General features: G+C 32.0%; 1 non-coding gene across 1 annotated transcript; it reads left to right on the forward strand.

The window, feature by feature from the left end:
- The first annotated feature begins 12,458 nt into the window (after nt 1–12,458).
- Nucleotides 12,459–12,532, forward strand: Trnai-aau (transfer RNA isoleucine (anticodon AAU)). The gene has a single exon. It is a non-coding gene; the product is annotated as a tRNA-Ile (tRNA).
- Nucleotides 12,533–14,204: the final 1,672 nt, after the last annotated feature.

The following is a 14,204-nucleotide window of genomic DNA, read 5'->3' on the forward strand; positions in this document are numbered from 1 at the left end:
AGACAAATAGTCTTAATATATGCACTCTAAATGGTTTCAAAGTTTGGAATGCTTTTCATGTTGTGACTCAACCGGAAATACACCCACGCCTTAAAAAAAAGTTTGAATCTTCTTTTTTTCAATAAGCTAATTTGAACACTTTTGCAAGTCTTGTATAGACGAGTTTTTGACTGGAGGCTAATTTTATGGTTAGGAATTATATTTCGATTACACTGCTATACAAAACCCCCACATTTAATCAACGTCTTATTGTGGGGTAGTCCAAACATTGAAAATTAAATGTAAAACTCTTAGATCTATTTAAATCGAGATGACCAGCACAGAGGGACGTGTAATAATCAATATATTTTGAATTATTACTTTACGTTCATTGGTCAGATTTTTATTGGATAATTTCAGAATTTGTATCAATTGACCATACACTTAACAGGAGAACATTCTATTATTTGATTATTTATCAAAAAATAAAATGTATGTGTCTTAAACAGATGGATAATACTATTCCTTGTATAAGTGATGTTTTCGTCAATAACTAACAAATTCCTTTACATACATCATTTTCATATTATAAAGCAAATGTGATAAAATAAGAAGATTCATCAATTATAATATGATTAAATAAAAGATTAATCAATTCAAGCTCTAAACGTGTACTTCTAGATGACATATTGCATTGATATTAAGTGAATCCATTTGATTACATTTAAGATATATTGTTTACTTTTTATTATAGAGTCACATTTTGATGATATATACATGTTTCTAAAAAATAATTAATAAACTTTACAAATGATATTAATTCAACATTATTGACTAATATAATTATAATTTATAACAATAGCATCTAATGAAATTAGGAGTTGTTTTTTTTTTCTTTTTCAAAACTATTGTGGAAAAATACTTCCAAAATTACCATTACGTCTCTTCTCAAATCTGGTTTCAGTAATTAATGAACAATTTATTCCAAACTCAATCTTAACGAAAATTAAAGTTTTTTTTAGACACCTAATAGTGAGTTTTAATGCATTTATACTTAATTTGCTATATAAAACACACCTCAACTTCGTTAGTTAAAAATGCAATTTAAAAAACATACTGAGTTTTCTGTGTTTTCCAAATAATAAAATATACTTTTTAAGGAACTAGTATTTAAAAGGTAATGTTATCTATAGCTATCATTTACAACTGAAATCTAAATTATTATCTGCCTCCTACTTAGCTTCTTTTGCTATTAATAGTAATGTTGAGGAAAGTCGGATTTTTTCCTGATTCTATTTCTTTTGTCCTTCACGACTAATGTTAAAACTATGTGACGCTGTGCCTTGTGGTTTTTGGCCAATACTTGTGGCATACCGTCAGAGCATCACTATAGTTCAACTAGGTCACCATCAAAAAAATCCGTTTACGGTTCTAGTATACAACCTTTCCCTGACCTGTGATGGAATTTAATGTACAACATATTTATTTTCTTAGATCCCTCTTTCTCAATGAAGAATGTACATCTACAAGTATTTAAAGGTGCGGCGGCATATTTCTTGACGCTTCGTATAGTTTTTGTCGAAGTGACCGCCATGTGCAAAAAAGTGTGAATTACAGATAACAGGGTTCCCATGTAATCATATCAGATACTTTCCCCCTCTAGCGATTAATGATTGTATACTTCATACAAACTGCAGTATGTAAAGCTCCACGAAATCCGGGACATTCAAGGACCGGGCTTCGTCACGCCAGCTTAAATGTCCGGCAGTCCTTTCAACCAAGCAATTGTGAAAAAGAAAAATTTAGCCTGACCAGTAAGCTCAAGGTCGCAGTGATTTTTTTCTAGGTCAAGTTAACTGCCAATTCAAGCATTTATTATCACAAATCGGATGAAAACGCTTGGGGCGGCATGGACGGTCGCTTTTCTGGCCAAGATTACGGGATGACCTCAGCGGCTATTGAAGCAGACGAAACGAGAAACACATGCGTGCGATCAAATGCCTGCTTTTACCTCAATAAGCAATAAAAGCACACGGTGGTTGTTCTCTGAGTAACGCATTCCTGACCCTACCCCTATTATGCAATGCTTCTTCTAAACAGGACGGTTTTCTGCGATTGTACATCGACCAGCAGTTACTTGTCTGTACATGCGATGTCCACTCGTCCGTGCATATTAATTGCCTAATGAATAATTAATCGTCCGTTACAATGGTCCGACTGCCACGGAAATATGTTGTAACACATGGTATGGTCATTGGGTCAGTATATAGAGGAATTCGTCCTATATCTATTACAAGTGTTAACTTTAGACAAACACCCGCTACCAATTTATATTTATTTAAAAAAAAAATTAAAATAACACCAATCTTTACTGGTACTATGAAATCTAAAAACCTGAAACTATGTCGATTATGTAATACTTTGGCCTCGAGTACGCGAGGTTGTTTACGAAAGTGAACGGATTTATCGATGTTTGACCAGTACTTATCGCAATATTCCACAAATGCCTTCAATTTTATCTCAAGTAAATAAGGCTGCTCATCGATATTTATAACTATAAACAAATAAATTTTTACTTACATGTGAATATGTATGTCATTACCTGGGGAACTTCAAAAACCACATTCTTTCCGTTTCCCGAACTGACCACTAGACAAATGGCGTCCCTTTCGCCTCTCACTAACGCTCGGTCAAGGCGCGATGAACCTTAGCGGGAAAGAAAATGGTCGTGGTTATGCAATCCCTCTAGTACTGTGATGCTAATATTGAGAGGATTTCAATAGCTATATTTTCTATGCGCATTTTGCTCTAGGTCAAACAAGAGAACTGACCAATCAACTCGCCCGACACAAAATGTAGGTATTATCATGTCCCTGCACGGTTTCTGATCCGGTAATTGTGAAATCTCTTATTGTAACCCGGTAGGATAATAAACAAGGGAAAATGGATCATAAATATTTGAGTGGACCGCTGTTAATATATATTATATAATTTTGTTTGTCATTGTTTGATATGAACGTATAATATGCCTTACAAGTTGGAGTTTATTAGAAAACCCCTAGCAACATGGCGCAATTGCTTGACATTTTTTCCGTGAAAATTTAAGGGTAAAAAATAAATTCAAACATAGTTTAAAATATAATAAATAATACAAAATACATCTTAATTTTGTTTGACAAATTGACTGTTTTCACAATTTGATATTGTTTGCAAACATGCAAATTACTATAAATACCTGCTCGGAACTGGTGCCAAAATTCAGCAGAAAGTCCTTACACTCTGTCTGGCATTAGTACTACCACGCAATGGAGATTTTTTTAGGGGGGAGCAAACAGGGTTGAAAAAGAAGTTCTATGGCAGGTGACCGTTGATTGGTCAAAATGGCGAGCATTGCTAAACATTACAAATACATGATCTAATTGTCCTATTGTGAAAAAGCTTTGGTCAAATCCCCAACCAGTTTGTCATAAACAAAACTACCGTGAAATAAGTCCAATAGAATGGGGACTGGGGGTATGTTACCTAAATAAGCTATTTTCACAAGAAGGCTCCATGGGGATAAATAAACAATAGACAGAATTACAGTATATTTATTCCGAGATTCAAATCGATAAAAGATCGACTTATCAATAGTACTTTTTAATGATTTTTCATGTCCTAAATTGCAAACATGGTTTTAAATGCTTCAGAATATTTTCATCTGTTGATTTTGGTTGGGACTTTGAATAAAAAACAAAAATATACACATTTTGCTTTGATAAACTTTAACTAAAATCAATGAACTTCACATCTGTTTTTTTAAAACAAGAAAAAGGGATAATACTTTCAATAATTAACCCAAAACATTTCACATGAATGTAGACATTTAAAAGAAATCCTTTGCTGGACCTCTTTCAATTGCATTAAAACTTCAGTGGTCAGTTCTTACGTCGGGAAAAATATGTCTAATTGTTTGGCTGAAAATCCCCGTATCTAAACCCGAAATCAAATAGTAAGCGCAGTTGTCTTATGTCAATAAAAAGAAGAGAAAACCCACCCCGCATTATGTTCCGTTATGGTTGGTCTGAAATTACTTTACCTAGTTATTAACTCAGGGAGACCTTAAGAACTTCCAAAAATAAACCTTCAAATCCTACATGAAGCATTATTCAACAATGGACTCGGCGCGCAAAGGGTTTTTTAAAAATATATTTTGGTCTCTATTAAAATTTGTTAACACTGCGCACAATCTTGCACGACTTATTTACTGCCAAATTCCTGACAAAAAGTATTTGGTTAATTTTAGAAAATCTGTATATATATATTAAATAGAATGTGCAAAAGTAACACACAGATCCAGTGGCCCTAGTGTAATTTAACTCAGATCTTATTGTAATTACATATTGTATTGTATTTGTATCAATGGACGTATATGTCGCTATATCAAGCTTTTTATTTACTAACTTACTATCAATAAATGTAATCAAGGTTAGGTTGTATTTCATATTTTAAAAAAATTCCAAAACACCACCTTGAAATCCACTTTGAAATTGGGCGCAATTTCCAGTCGAGAGAAGGTTCTGAGCTTTTAAAAAAGAGCATTTAAGATATATATATATATATATATATATATATATATATATATATATATATATATATATATATATATATATATATATATATATATATATATATATATATATATATATATATATATATTCAATGCGAATAAGTATACTGAACTTAAACAAATTTTAAAAGTCCTAGAAGTGGATAATTGACTCATTTTGTAGGCATATCTTTTCAAATTTTAAATGTCAAGAAGATCTTTATGCAAGATATACTGATCTTAATATTCTTTATTTTTAAAAGAATGTTTTTGAGCTGGAATTTATAAAATAAAATCACATTTCTGGAGGGTGAATTAGTTGATAATTTCTTTAACAAGGGTTGTTGATAAAGGCATAGTGTATTTAGTTACACGAGTATATTTCAATAATCGACATATTTCATCTATTTAACTTGATTTTTTTAAATCTTATTTCCTTGGCCATAAATCATGTTATTAAAAAAAAAAACTTTGAATTATTCTTTGTCTCATGGAAAACCTTAATACCTAACTTTTTTCATAGTCAAAATTGAGCAGTTCTTTCTGACCAAGTTCTTAAAAAGAACATTCCCCTCTCCTCATATATATTGATTCTCATTCTTTTTATATTCAGCATTTCATCACGTCTATTTCTTGCTACAGCACCCTTATTTCACAACTATACAGGGTAAACAGTCAAATTGATAAGGAAGACCAGCATGGGAAACTGTTACGCGAGGCCGAAGGCCAAGGACAACAGTTTCCAATTTAAGGTCTTCCTCACTGCTAGGGGAGGGACAGTTTGACTGTTCTCCGAGTAGACATGAACTGTGTTTCATTACATTAAATACTGTATGCTATTTTCTTAAAGTAAATATAATTTATAATCAATGGACTTGCACAAGCAAAGAGTCACTGTTATTACAGTTTGTAATACATGTATTTCATGCAATCTTAAAACAAATTTGAACAAGCTTAAGTTAAAAATTGATAAAATTTGCATACCACATGGTATTAAATCAAAACAAGTATTCCTTTTAAAAGTGTTGTATGGTAATATGTCAAACTTGTAGTCTACGTAATGGCTAAGAATTTACAGAACAGTCATTAAACGAATAAACCATAGTTAATAAACAAATACTCGTAGTAATGTATACCAAAGTACTAGTTAGACTTACTCGAAACACCAATTATGAATGAATAAGCTTTACTTTAAAGGGATAGGGTATACTTCTGTTTTGAAAGTGAATGGCATTCTTGCGCAAAACGAGAAAATGTAAGTTTATTCACAATGAAGCTGTATAAATGTTTACAACTCGTAGTAAGTGCATTAGAAAAAGTTCCTTAGTACATGTAGTTAACATGTTATTTAACAAATTTACATGAAATCTCAGTCCATATTAAACAAAGTAGTCCGTCGCGTCATGTGTGCGCAAATGGTTACATTTGCCGGATGCTTCACGTGACATCAACTGTGATCGGCCAAAGGCGATCACAAATAGGAATTGAGGGTTTTATATTGTTTAGTCAATCATTATTTAAGTATCGATCACGCTGAAGCTTTAACCATGCATCGCTGTAACCAGACTGCATGCGCTTCGACTGTTTTAGATATATGCAAAATTTAAAACAAAATCAGCGAAAGGTTTTAGATACCTAATTACATATTATATAGTGGGTTAGGTAATGTAATCTTTTACTATTTTCTCTCTTAAAAGAAACAAACAAACAAACAATCAATCAATCAAACAAACATATCTGCTTACAATATTATTCGTAAAGGATTTCAGTTTGCAGCACAGTCTTAGGCACAAACAGAAATACTGGACTTTGCAGCAACAATTAAATTTGTAAAAACACTTGTCATAGTAAATTCTGAGAGAAAAATTAGCAACCTCTGAGATTGATAGGTAATTTTGGGTTGCCTAATTGACAATTGCAATCGAGAAACATGAGCCATACAAAGACATTCGTTTAAACCTATGACCTGGCTATTTGTTCGAAAAGGTAAGAATACTGCTGATGTACAAAGGTATTTTTATTTTGTTATAGGTAAGTTTACGCCTATGCATCCAAAGCAGGATATTGACTTGCAAGAAACGTTTACCTGCTTTAACTGAATCTATACACACACACCCTTCAACAAATGACAGAAACACAGATGTTCTGTACTTGTGTGACGTTATCCTTTAGGACATTGACTTGTTGCTTTTAAAGATTGCTAAACATCAAACACAGACACGAGAGAGAGAGTTTAATTTACTTGTTTAAGTAGTTTAATATGATAAAATCTGTCATAAAGAAACGACAGTTGTTCTGAAATTTACGAATATACATGTACATGTATTTGTTAATTGTAGTAGTTGAAATCAGTTATTGGTTTGTAAACATCTAAAGTCTACGTGTCTTTAAGATTCTGTATATTTTATATCTGTTGATGGTTTGTTGCTATCACTATAATGCTACATTTAATTTGTAGATCTTTTGCTAAATATGACAATAATCCTTTTTGTCTAGTATATGTTTTGCTTATTCCATAGATTAGAATATCCAGCAATTCTTTAAGTTTTATAAATAACTGGAAATTTATGAGTTTTCATTCATCCCAGGTGTAACGATTCTCTGACTTTATTAAAATGAAAATAAAGGAAAAACTGACTGTTTTATTTATTTATTTATTTATTTATTCAATTTATTTATTTAAATTATTTATTTCATTTATTTATTTGTGTTTATGAGGATGGAATACCAAAAAGCCAAAAAGCTGTCAAACGGTGAAACATATAAACTTTCTTACTTTGTTAGTTACAGTATTCGTTATGTCAAACAAAGAATACTAGTAAACGATTCTAGAAAAAAACATAAGCCATTTAATATCAAAAACTTTTTTGTTATTGTGTAAGAAGAACGGGAAAAAAACCGTAGGTTTGTCTTTTCTTAATAACCAAGGGAAGATTTAAAAACACCCTTTAATGGCCGTACATATAGGAACCAAACATGGAGCGTGTTCACTGAAAATAAACTAACTTTAAACATATGTATATGTCTTGTGCTGAAACTATCAATGTTATTTACTATAAAATGATATTGTACTGAACTCGATATTTTTTTAAACTGACAAACACAATACATAACTGCATATACAGTGGAGTCTCTTTAATACGGCCTCTTCACCTTCCGGACATTTGTTGGGAACAGAATATTTGTAAAAATTTATATATATATATATATATATATATATATATATATATATATATATATATATATATATATATATATATATATATATATATATATATATATATATATATATATACCAATTTTAGAATTCCGTCTCAGTAAACCGGACGCTTCATTAATCCGGATGATTTGCTTAGGAACAATAGAGTCCGGATAATCGTGGCTCGACTGTAGTTATTATTTTTCTTTCATATTTTAGTTTTAATTCATTAAACTTAACCTTGGCTCCACCACTTTTTTTCTCAAGAAGTGGTGGACAATGTACACCTTCAACAATCTGGGAAAAAAATTCGACAGGGCTATTTTGAATACGATGTAATTATAGAAATCAATGGTTCATCAAGACGCAGACGAATGTTTTAGAATAACATTCGTGGCCATTCATGGCCATTTTATAATAACAATACATGTATCACAATGAGTCTGATGAGGCTTATTTTATCTACGACATGAATAAACAGCAGAGAAAAAAATGTGCTGGTAAACTTGACAGAAATGGAAAAGGACCAGCGAATTATCGTGATGTTCAAAGACATAGGTTCAATATAAACCGTAAGAATTAACTTTCTAATTTGTCGCAGATTTGTATACATTATTTCTAATAAATGAAATAATAAATGTTCAACCTAGAACGTGAAATTTTAATTCGTTTATCCCCCACCCCCTCTCTCCATTGTATATTATTTACTGTAAAAACTGTGCTTAAATAATAAATATAGAAAATAAATACTAACATGTAATTCCATTACGCGATTAGAACAAAACTTGTTTAATATAGTACTAGTATTGTATTTAATGACTAATCACTTATGTCAAAACAATGTGGCATAGCTAAATACCTTTAGAAACTGAGAAACCTTAGTCGTGTTAGACCGGTGAAGTGCAGAGTTATCTTCCCGGAGATGAAAAACAATAAAGGTTTATGACAACTCAAACAACAACAACGTGATCATGACATACACGCTAAAGGCGGCTTACGCATGCAGTAGAAGATTGGTATTTGCTATTGAACACATTGAGCTTGCACGATGCACTTATACATCTAGGCGTTCTTCGGTTGTCATATTTTGCACTCATTGATATACATGTACAACTGTAAGCGTGTGGGAGCCGATGAGTAAATATTGAATTTTAAATTAAAATAGATACTTAAAGATACTTCAATGTTAAACTGGACAATATTACTATACACTTAATATTACTATACATTATTCACTATATAAAATAATTACAGTAAAAGTTGAGTTTGGAGCAAACGTTTGGAACATAAACTTTTGGTTAAATCTAACTTCTTTTCCTACAGCTTAACATGTAAGTGATCCAGCGTTTAACCCCCTCCCTCGCCCGCCTCTCCCAGAAAGGATTAGCAGCATGCGCAGTATTGTCACCTTCACGACGGTCGGAAATGCATTTATATGACAAATGTTGTATGTTTATGTTTTATTTGAACCAGAGACATTACATTTCATAGGTATAAAAAATATGTACATAAATATTTATACATAAGCTTTGCACAGGATAATTATAGAATATACTATACAATATACAATGTACATTGCATGTGGCAATTACATAAACAATAGCATTTATAATGTATTATCATTTCTTATTGTACACTATTTAAAACATCATTTCTTAATTGATAAGAAAAATACAGAAATTTACCTAGGTTACATAGTTCTTTAGTATTTGTGGATGACATCGCTTTGTAGCAATTGGAAATTCATTTATCAACAATTAAGAAAATGCAACGCATTAATTATGATATCAAAAAGGAATAAGACACAGAAAAGGACGTTCGCAAAAATCACAAAACTACCATATTCTAAATTGTGAATTTACTGGATGGGAGTAAATTTAAAAGAAAATTATTAAGGAAACTTGAATATATTTCCATGCTTAAATTTAGAATAAGCCAGACAAGAATGTTGCGTATAACCTTGTTACATGTAAGTCTGACATCTGCAGGTCTCTAAACGCTGCTTACTGTTGCTTAAGAGTACTCCTATAAATGCCTTTTTACTAAAATCAAATGGTGTAATATATGTATTTAGAGATAATACAAAGAAGTGTTCAATAATTACGCATGGCATGTTGGTGACACGGTCATACCAATTTCCAAAAATCAACTAGGTCGGCTATTTGCGAAAGTTTGCTTGGCTTACAACCAAAACAGGCAGAAATCGACAAAAGAAAACTATATTTCTTTGGAAAGCTTTAAATTGTTGCATGGATAGTGACCTAGCTAGCTCCTTCCATATCAAGTATATATTTACCATACGAATGTTCGAATACTCCAACTACAAGCATCAGAATTCGGCTTCTTTAAAAATCGCATCTTCATTATTCGGAAATTTTTCAGAAAGATTCCTTCAGACATATGTATCCAATACCAGTTTTTCGCCCAGAAACATTTGGAAGAACATTGTAAAATAAGCCTACTATACAAATTCTTACTACAATTCCACGTGAGAAGATTTAATTCACTGTGACCCTGGCTTTGTTGACTTCGATTCAACATGTACAGCTGTATGGACATATCCATTCTGAACAAAAGAAATGCAAGTACTTAGCAAACTTATGGACTCTTTCATCGAAGAAAGCTACAAAGTAGATCAGTGCAATATCTGCTCAAAATCTTAATTTTACAAATAGTTTTCAACATGCCTGTTACTTCTATAACGGAAGATGTCAATTTTTGTCTGAATTACCACTTGAATACTACATGTATGGTGTTTATATAGATCTTATCACTCCAAGCGAGTACAATTTTAACTTATCTATTCTCAGCGTTACCCACGACCAAATGTTAAACAAAAAGAAGTTCATGTTAAAATGTTTTTTTTTTTAATTCGTAGTGTCTTGTATAGCCAATTACTACGACAATGTGTATGGTATATACACCATGCTAAAAATACAGTAATTGATGTTTATATATATACAATGTACAAACCACTTTTTTCACCCTTTTATCACTTCTTTTTTTTTTAAAAAAAAAAAGAAGAAGAGATAATCGTTTCCTTGTCGTAAGAAATACAATAGTTATACATTCTCTGTAATTGGAATGTTATAATGAGTTGTGAGAAAGACATAAGTTGTGCAAACGAAATAAATAATTAACAGATCGTGACAGTGAATGAGATTATTTTATGTGTACTACACAGAATTTTCCAGCATGGGTAAAAAAAAAAAAACCCAATAATAACATTGCTGAATATACCACCTTATAGAATATTTTTTTGTCATATATATATTTTTTGTTATATATATATATTATATTGGAAATTTTTATAAAATTTAACAATAAAATAAAACCGTTTTATGATATTAAGATAAAAATATTGAAGCTATCATAGCATTATAGATTAAAGTAGAATTTAGCATTATGATGTTTCAAGAGTTTCCCGGCTTTGAAAACTTTGCCACTTCCCTAAACATCGTGATTTCCTTCCTGAGAGAAGTTTTTTTGAATTTAAGTTGATTTTACCAGAAAAGTCCAATAATATATTTTTGATTATATTGGAAATCATTAGGTAGCCTAAACCATAGGAACTTGTTGTTTTTTTTTAATTTTAAACCAAAACTGGGTTAAAAATTTATAACAAAACAAGTGCCTGTGGCCTTAACCTCGAAACGGTCGACTTTGAAAAAGACACTAAATATTAAAGTCGGGATCGGCTTGCCAACAATCACGTGAAGCAGTAGAGTTGATTATGGCGGAAAGGTATGCATGCTGTGTTTTTATTTGAAATATTTTTCTCATTCAGTTAAAAAAACTCAGGAAAAGCTGTTTTTAAAAATCTGCAACATAAAATACCTCACGTAGAATACATGTGAAATATTAAATTCTTACTTCTTATATTGACAGCGTATTCTCTTTAGAGAAGTGGACAGGCTTTCGCCTACATCCATGGATGTAGGCGAAAGCCTGTCCACTTCTCTAAAGAGAATAATTGACACCACTGTCCAGTGTTGAAAGTTGACAAAACATATACCCCTTGGTACCCAAACTCCGTCACCATAAGCTGATAAGCGGAAAATATCCCGCGTTACTCTCCGAATTAGTTTTTGATTTTTTTTTTTCTTTCTTTTTTTTTCCCTACACTTGGTTATGAACCTAAACATTGTTTTTAGTACTAATATTAACAGAAACATTGTTTTTAGTACTAAAAATTGTTTTTAATACTAAAAACAATGTTTTTGGTACTTACATATATAACAAAAAGTGCTTTTTTGAGCTTATATGACACCACTAAATAGAACGTGTATCACATCCATGTACATTATGTCCAATGAACCCTAACTAGTCTCCGTCACCACCTGCTTTAATCAGGGTTGGCCGGAAAATACCAGTGGTGGGAATTACCAGTGGTAAATACTGGTATTTCCTGTAATGGTAAATACTACAAATTTTCTTTAACTGGGAAATACAAAGTTTTAAATTTATTTTTATTTCTTTAATTTATTCAATCTTATACAAAATTAAAAAAAAAATAAACATTACAACCAAAGATGAATAATAGTTAATACTGAATATATGTCAAACTCCTGTTTAACAAATTCAGATAGTATCACTACTCTAGGTCCACTACCCATAAGCATTCATTAACAGAATATATTTTCCTGACTGTATTTTAATGTGGGAGTTCGGTCTCCATGGACCGTGGACATTGGCCTGGATAGCTCAGTGGTTAGAGCACCTGACTAATAATGCAGGGGTCCTGGGTTCGATTCCTGATCCAGCCATATATTTTCTTCATGCATTTCTCCTTTCCTACTACATTTGGTGGCCAGTGTGGGGGGCCTTGTCCAGGTTACAATGTATTTGTAAATTAGTCATTCCTGGCAGGGCCCTAGAACTTGTGACTTCGAGGTCAAAGACTGTTTAAGGAGGGAGGAATTTGAAAGTTCGGGCTTTATGGACCTTTATGACCTTTTATGGACCTTTTACGGACCTTTATGGACATTGGCCTGGATAGCTCAGTGGTTAGAGCACCTGACTAGTAATGCAGGGGTCCTGGGTTCGATTCCCGGTCCAGTCATATATTTTCTTCATGCATTTCTTCTTTCCTACTACATTAAGAACAAATCTGAAGTTTTTTAATTCAAGTTTCTTTTCAGTTTTGTAAAATTATTAAATTTATTCATAATTGTCATCTCCCTCGGGAGATGACACATTAAGTTTGAATCACCGGAAGTAAAGTCCTAGTGTAAGCTGCCATTGATAAGCTGGTGGTCTGGCAAAGGACCTGATGATGACACGATTTCTAAATATAGAGATGTAAACAAAATTGACCAAAGTCTGTCTTATTATTATTAAACAAAATGGTCCATCTTAAAGTTAAAGTAAAACCACACCAGTATTCATTAAGAGTAATAGAGGTAGGATCACTTGGGTGGTGGTGGGTCTTCATTAACGGTTTATTTACATAAACATTGTATCTAGGCCATTGCGTAAAACGATGGTCAGCGCGCGGGGATCAAAATACAGAAAACATTGCATATTGAGTGTATAAACCAAGGCGTGGATCCAAGATTTACTGATGAAAGAAAACAGTAAAAACATTTAAATAACAACTCACATTAAATGCGTATATACAATGGCAAAGACTTCACTTTTATGTGCACTTTAGTTAATCGATAATTAATACCGTATATATAGGCACTGGAATAAAGATCATAAAGAATCATTATGAGTATTTTCTCGGATGTGTGCACTATATTCTTTTTTTTTTAAATTTACCCCTGTAGAAAAGTATTAGGAAAAGATAGTTTTCTTTACCTGGCCCAGATTTTAAGAATTAATAAAAAAAGCAACTGTTATCATTTTCTTTATGCAATTCTAATTTGCGTTTTTTTTTTGTCAATGAGGAAAGGTAAAAAAAAAAAAAATCTCCTCGTATTCTTAAAATAAAGCCAAAATTATAAATTTTAAATGTGTGTCTCATGGAACAGCCTATAAAATCAATGTTGGTAGATTAGGGTTCTTTTCGGTGTGTTAATACTTAATCTCAAATGGTAACTTTCAATTTTATTACCTTTATGCATGATTTTTTCACAGGAGCGTATACATGTACATGTACTTATATTATACATAATATAGCGTTAGAACATGAATCTGCATGGGCAGCAGAAGGGCATGATGCAGGAGTGTCTCAATTTTTCCCTTGATATTCCCAGTGGCTCGATAATCAATCAAATCCCAGTGGCTCGATGGCCAAGTCAATTCAGAGGATACGGTTAAGGAAAATAAGGAAAGTCTTGGGAATTAATTCAGGTTCAGATTAATTTAAGTTGGCGCTTTAAAACTTCCTTGCTGCCGTAGTAGGCGGCTAAGAACTAAAGTCAAAAGGAACGCTAAGTTTTTATCCATCTTCTTTCGGAATAATTGTTAAAGCTATATAAGGCGTATCTGAGC

Source organism: Saccostrea echinata, unplaced genomic scaffold (assembly GCF_033153115.1).
Source record: "Saccostrea echinata isolate AGI-Se365-2 ecotype Australia unplaced genomic scaffold, CSIRO_AGI_Sech_v1 ptg000011l, whole genome shotgun sequence".
Taxonomy (NCBI): Eukaryota; Metazoa; Mollusca; class Bivalvia; order Ostreida; family Ostreidae; genus Saccostrea; species Saccostrea echinata.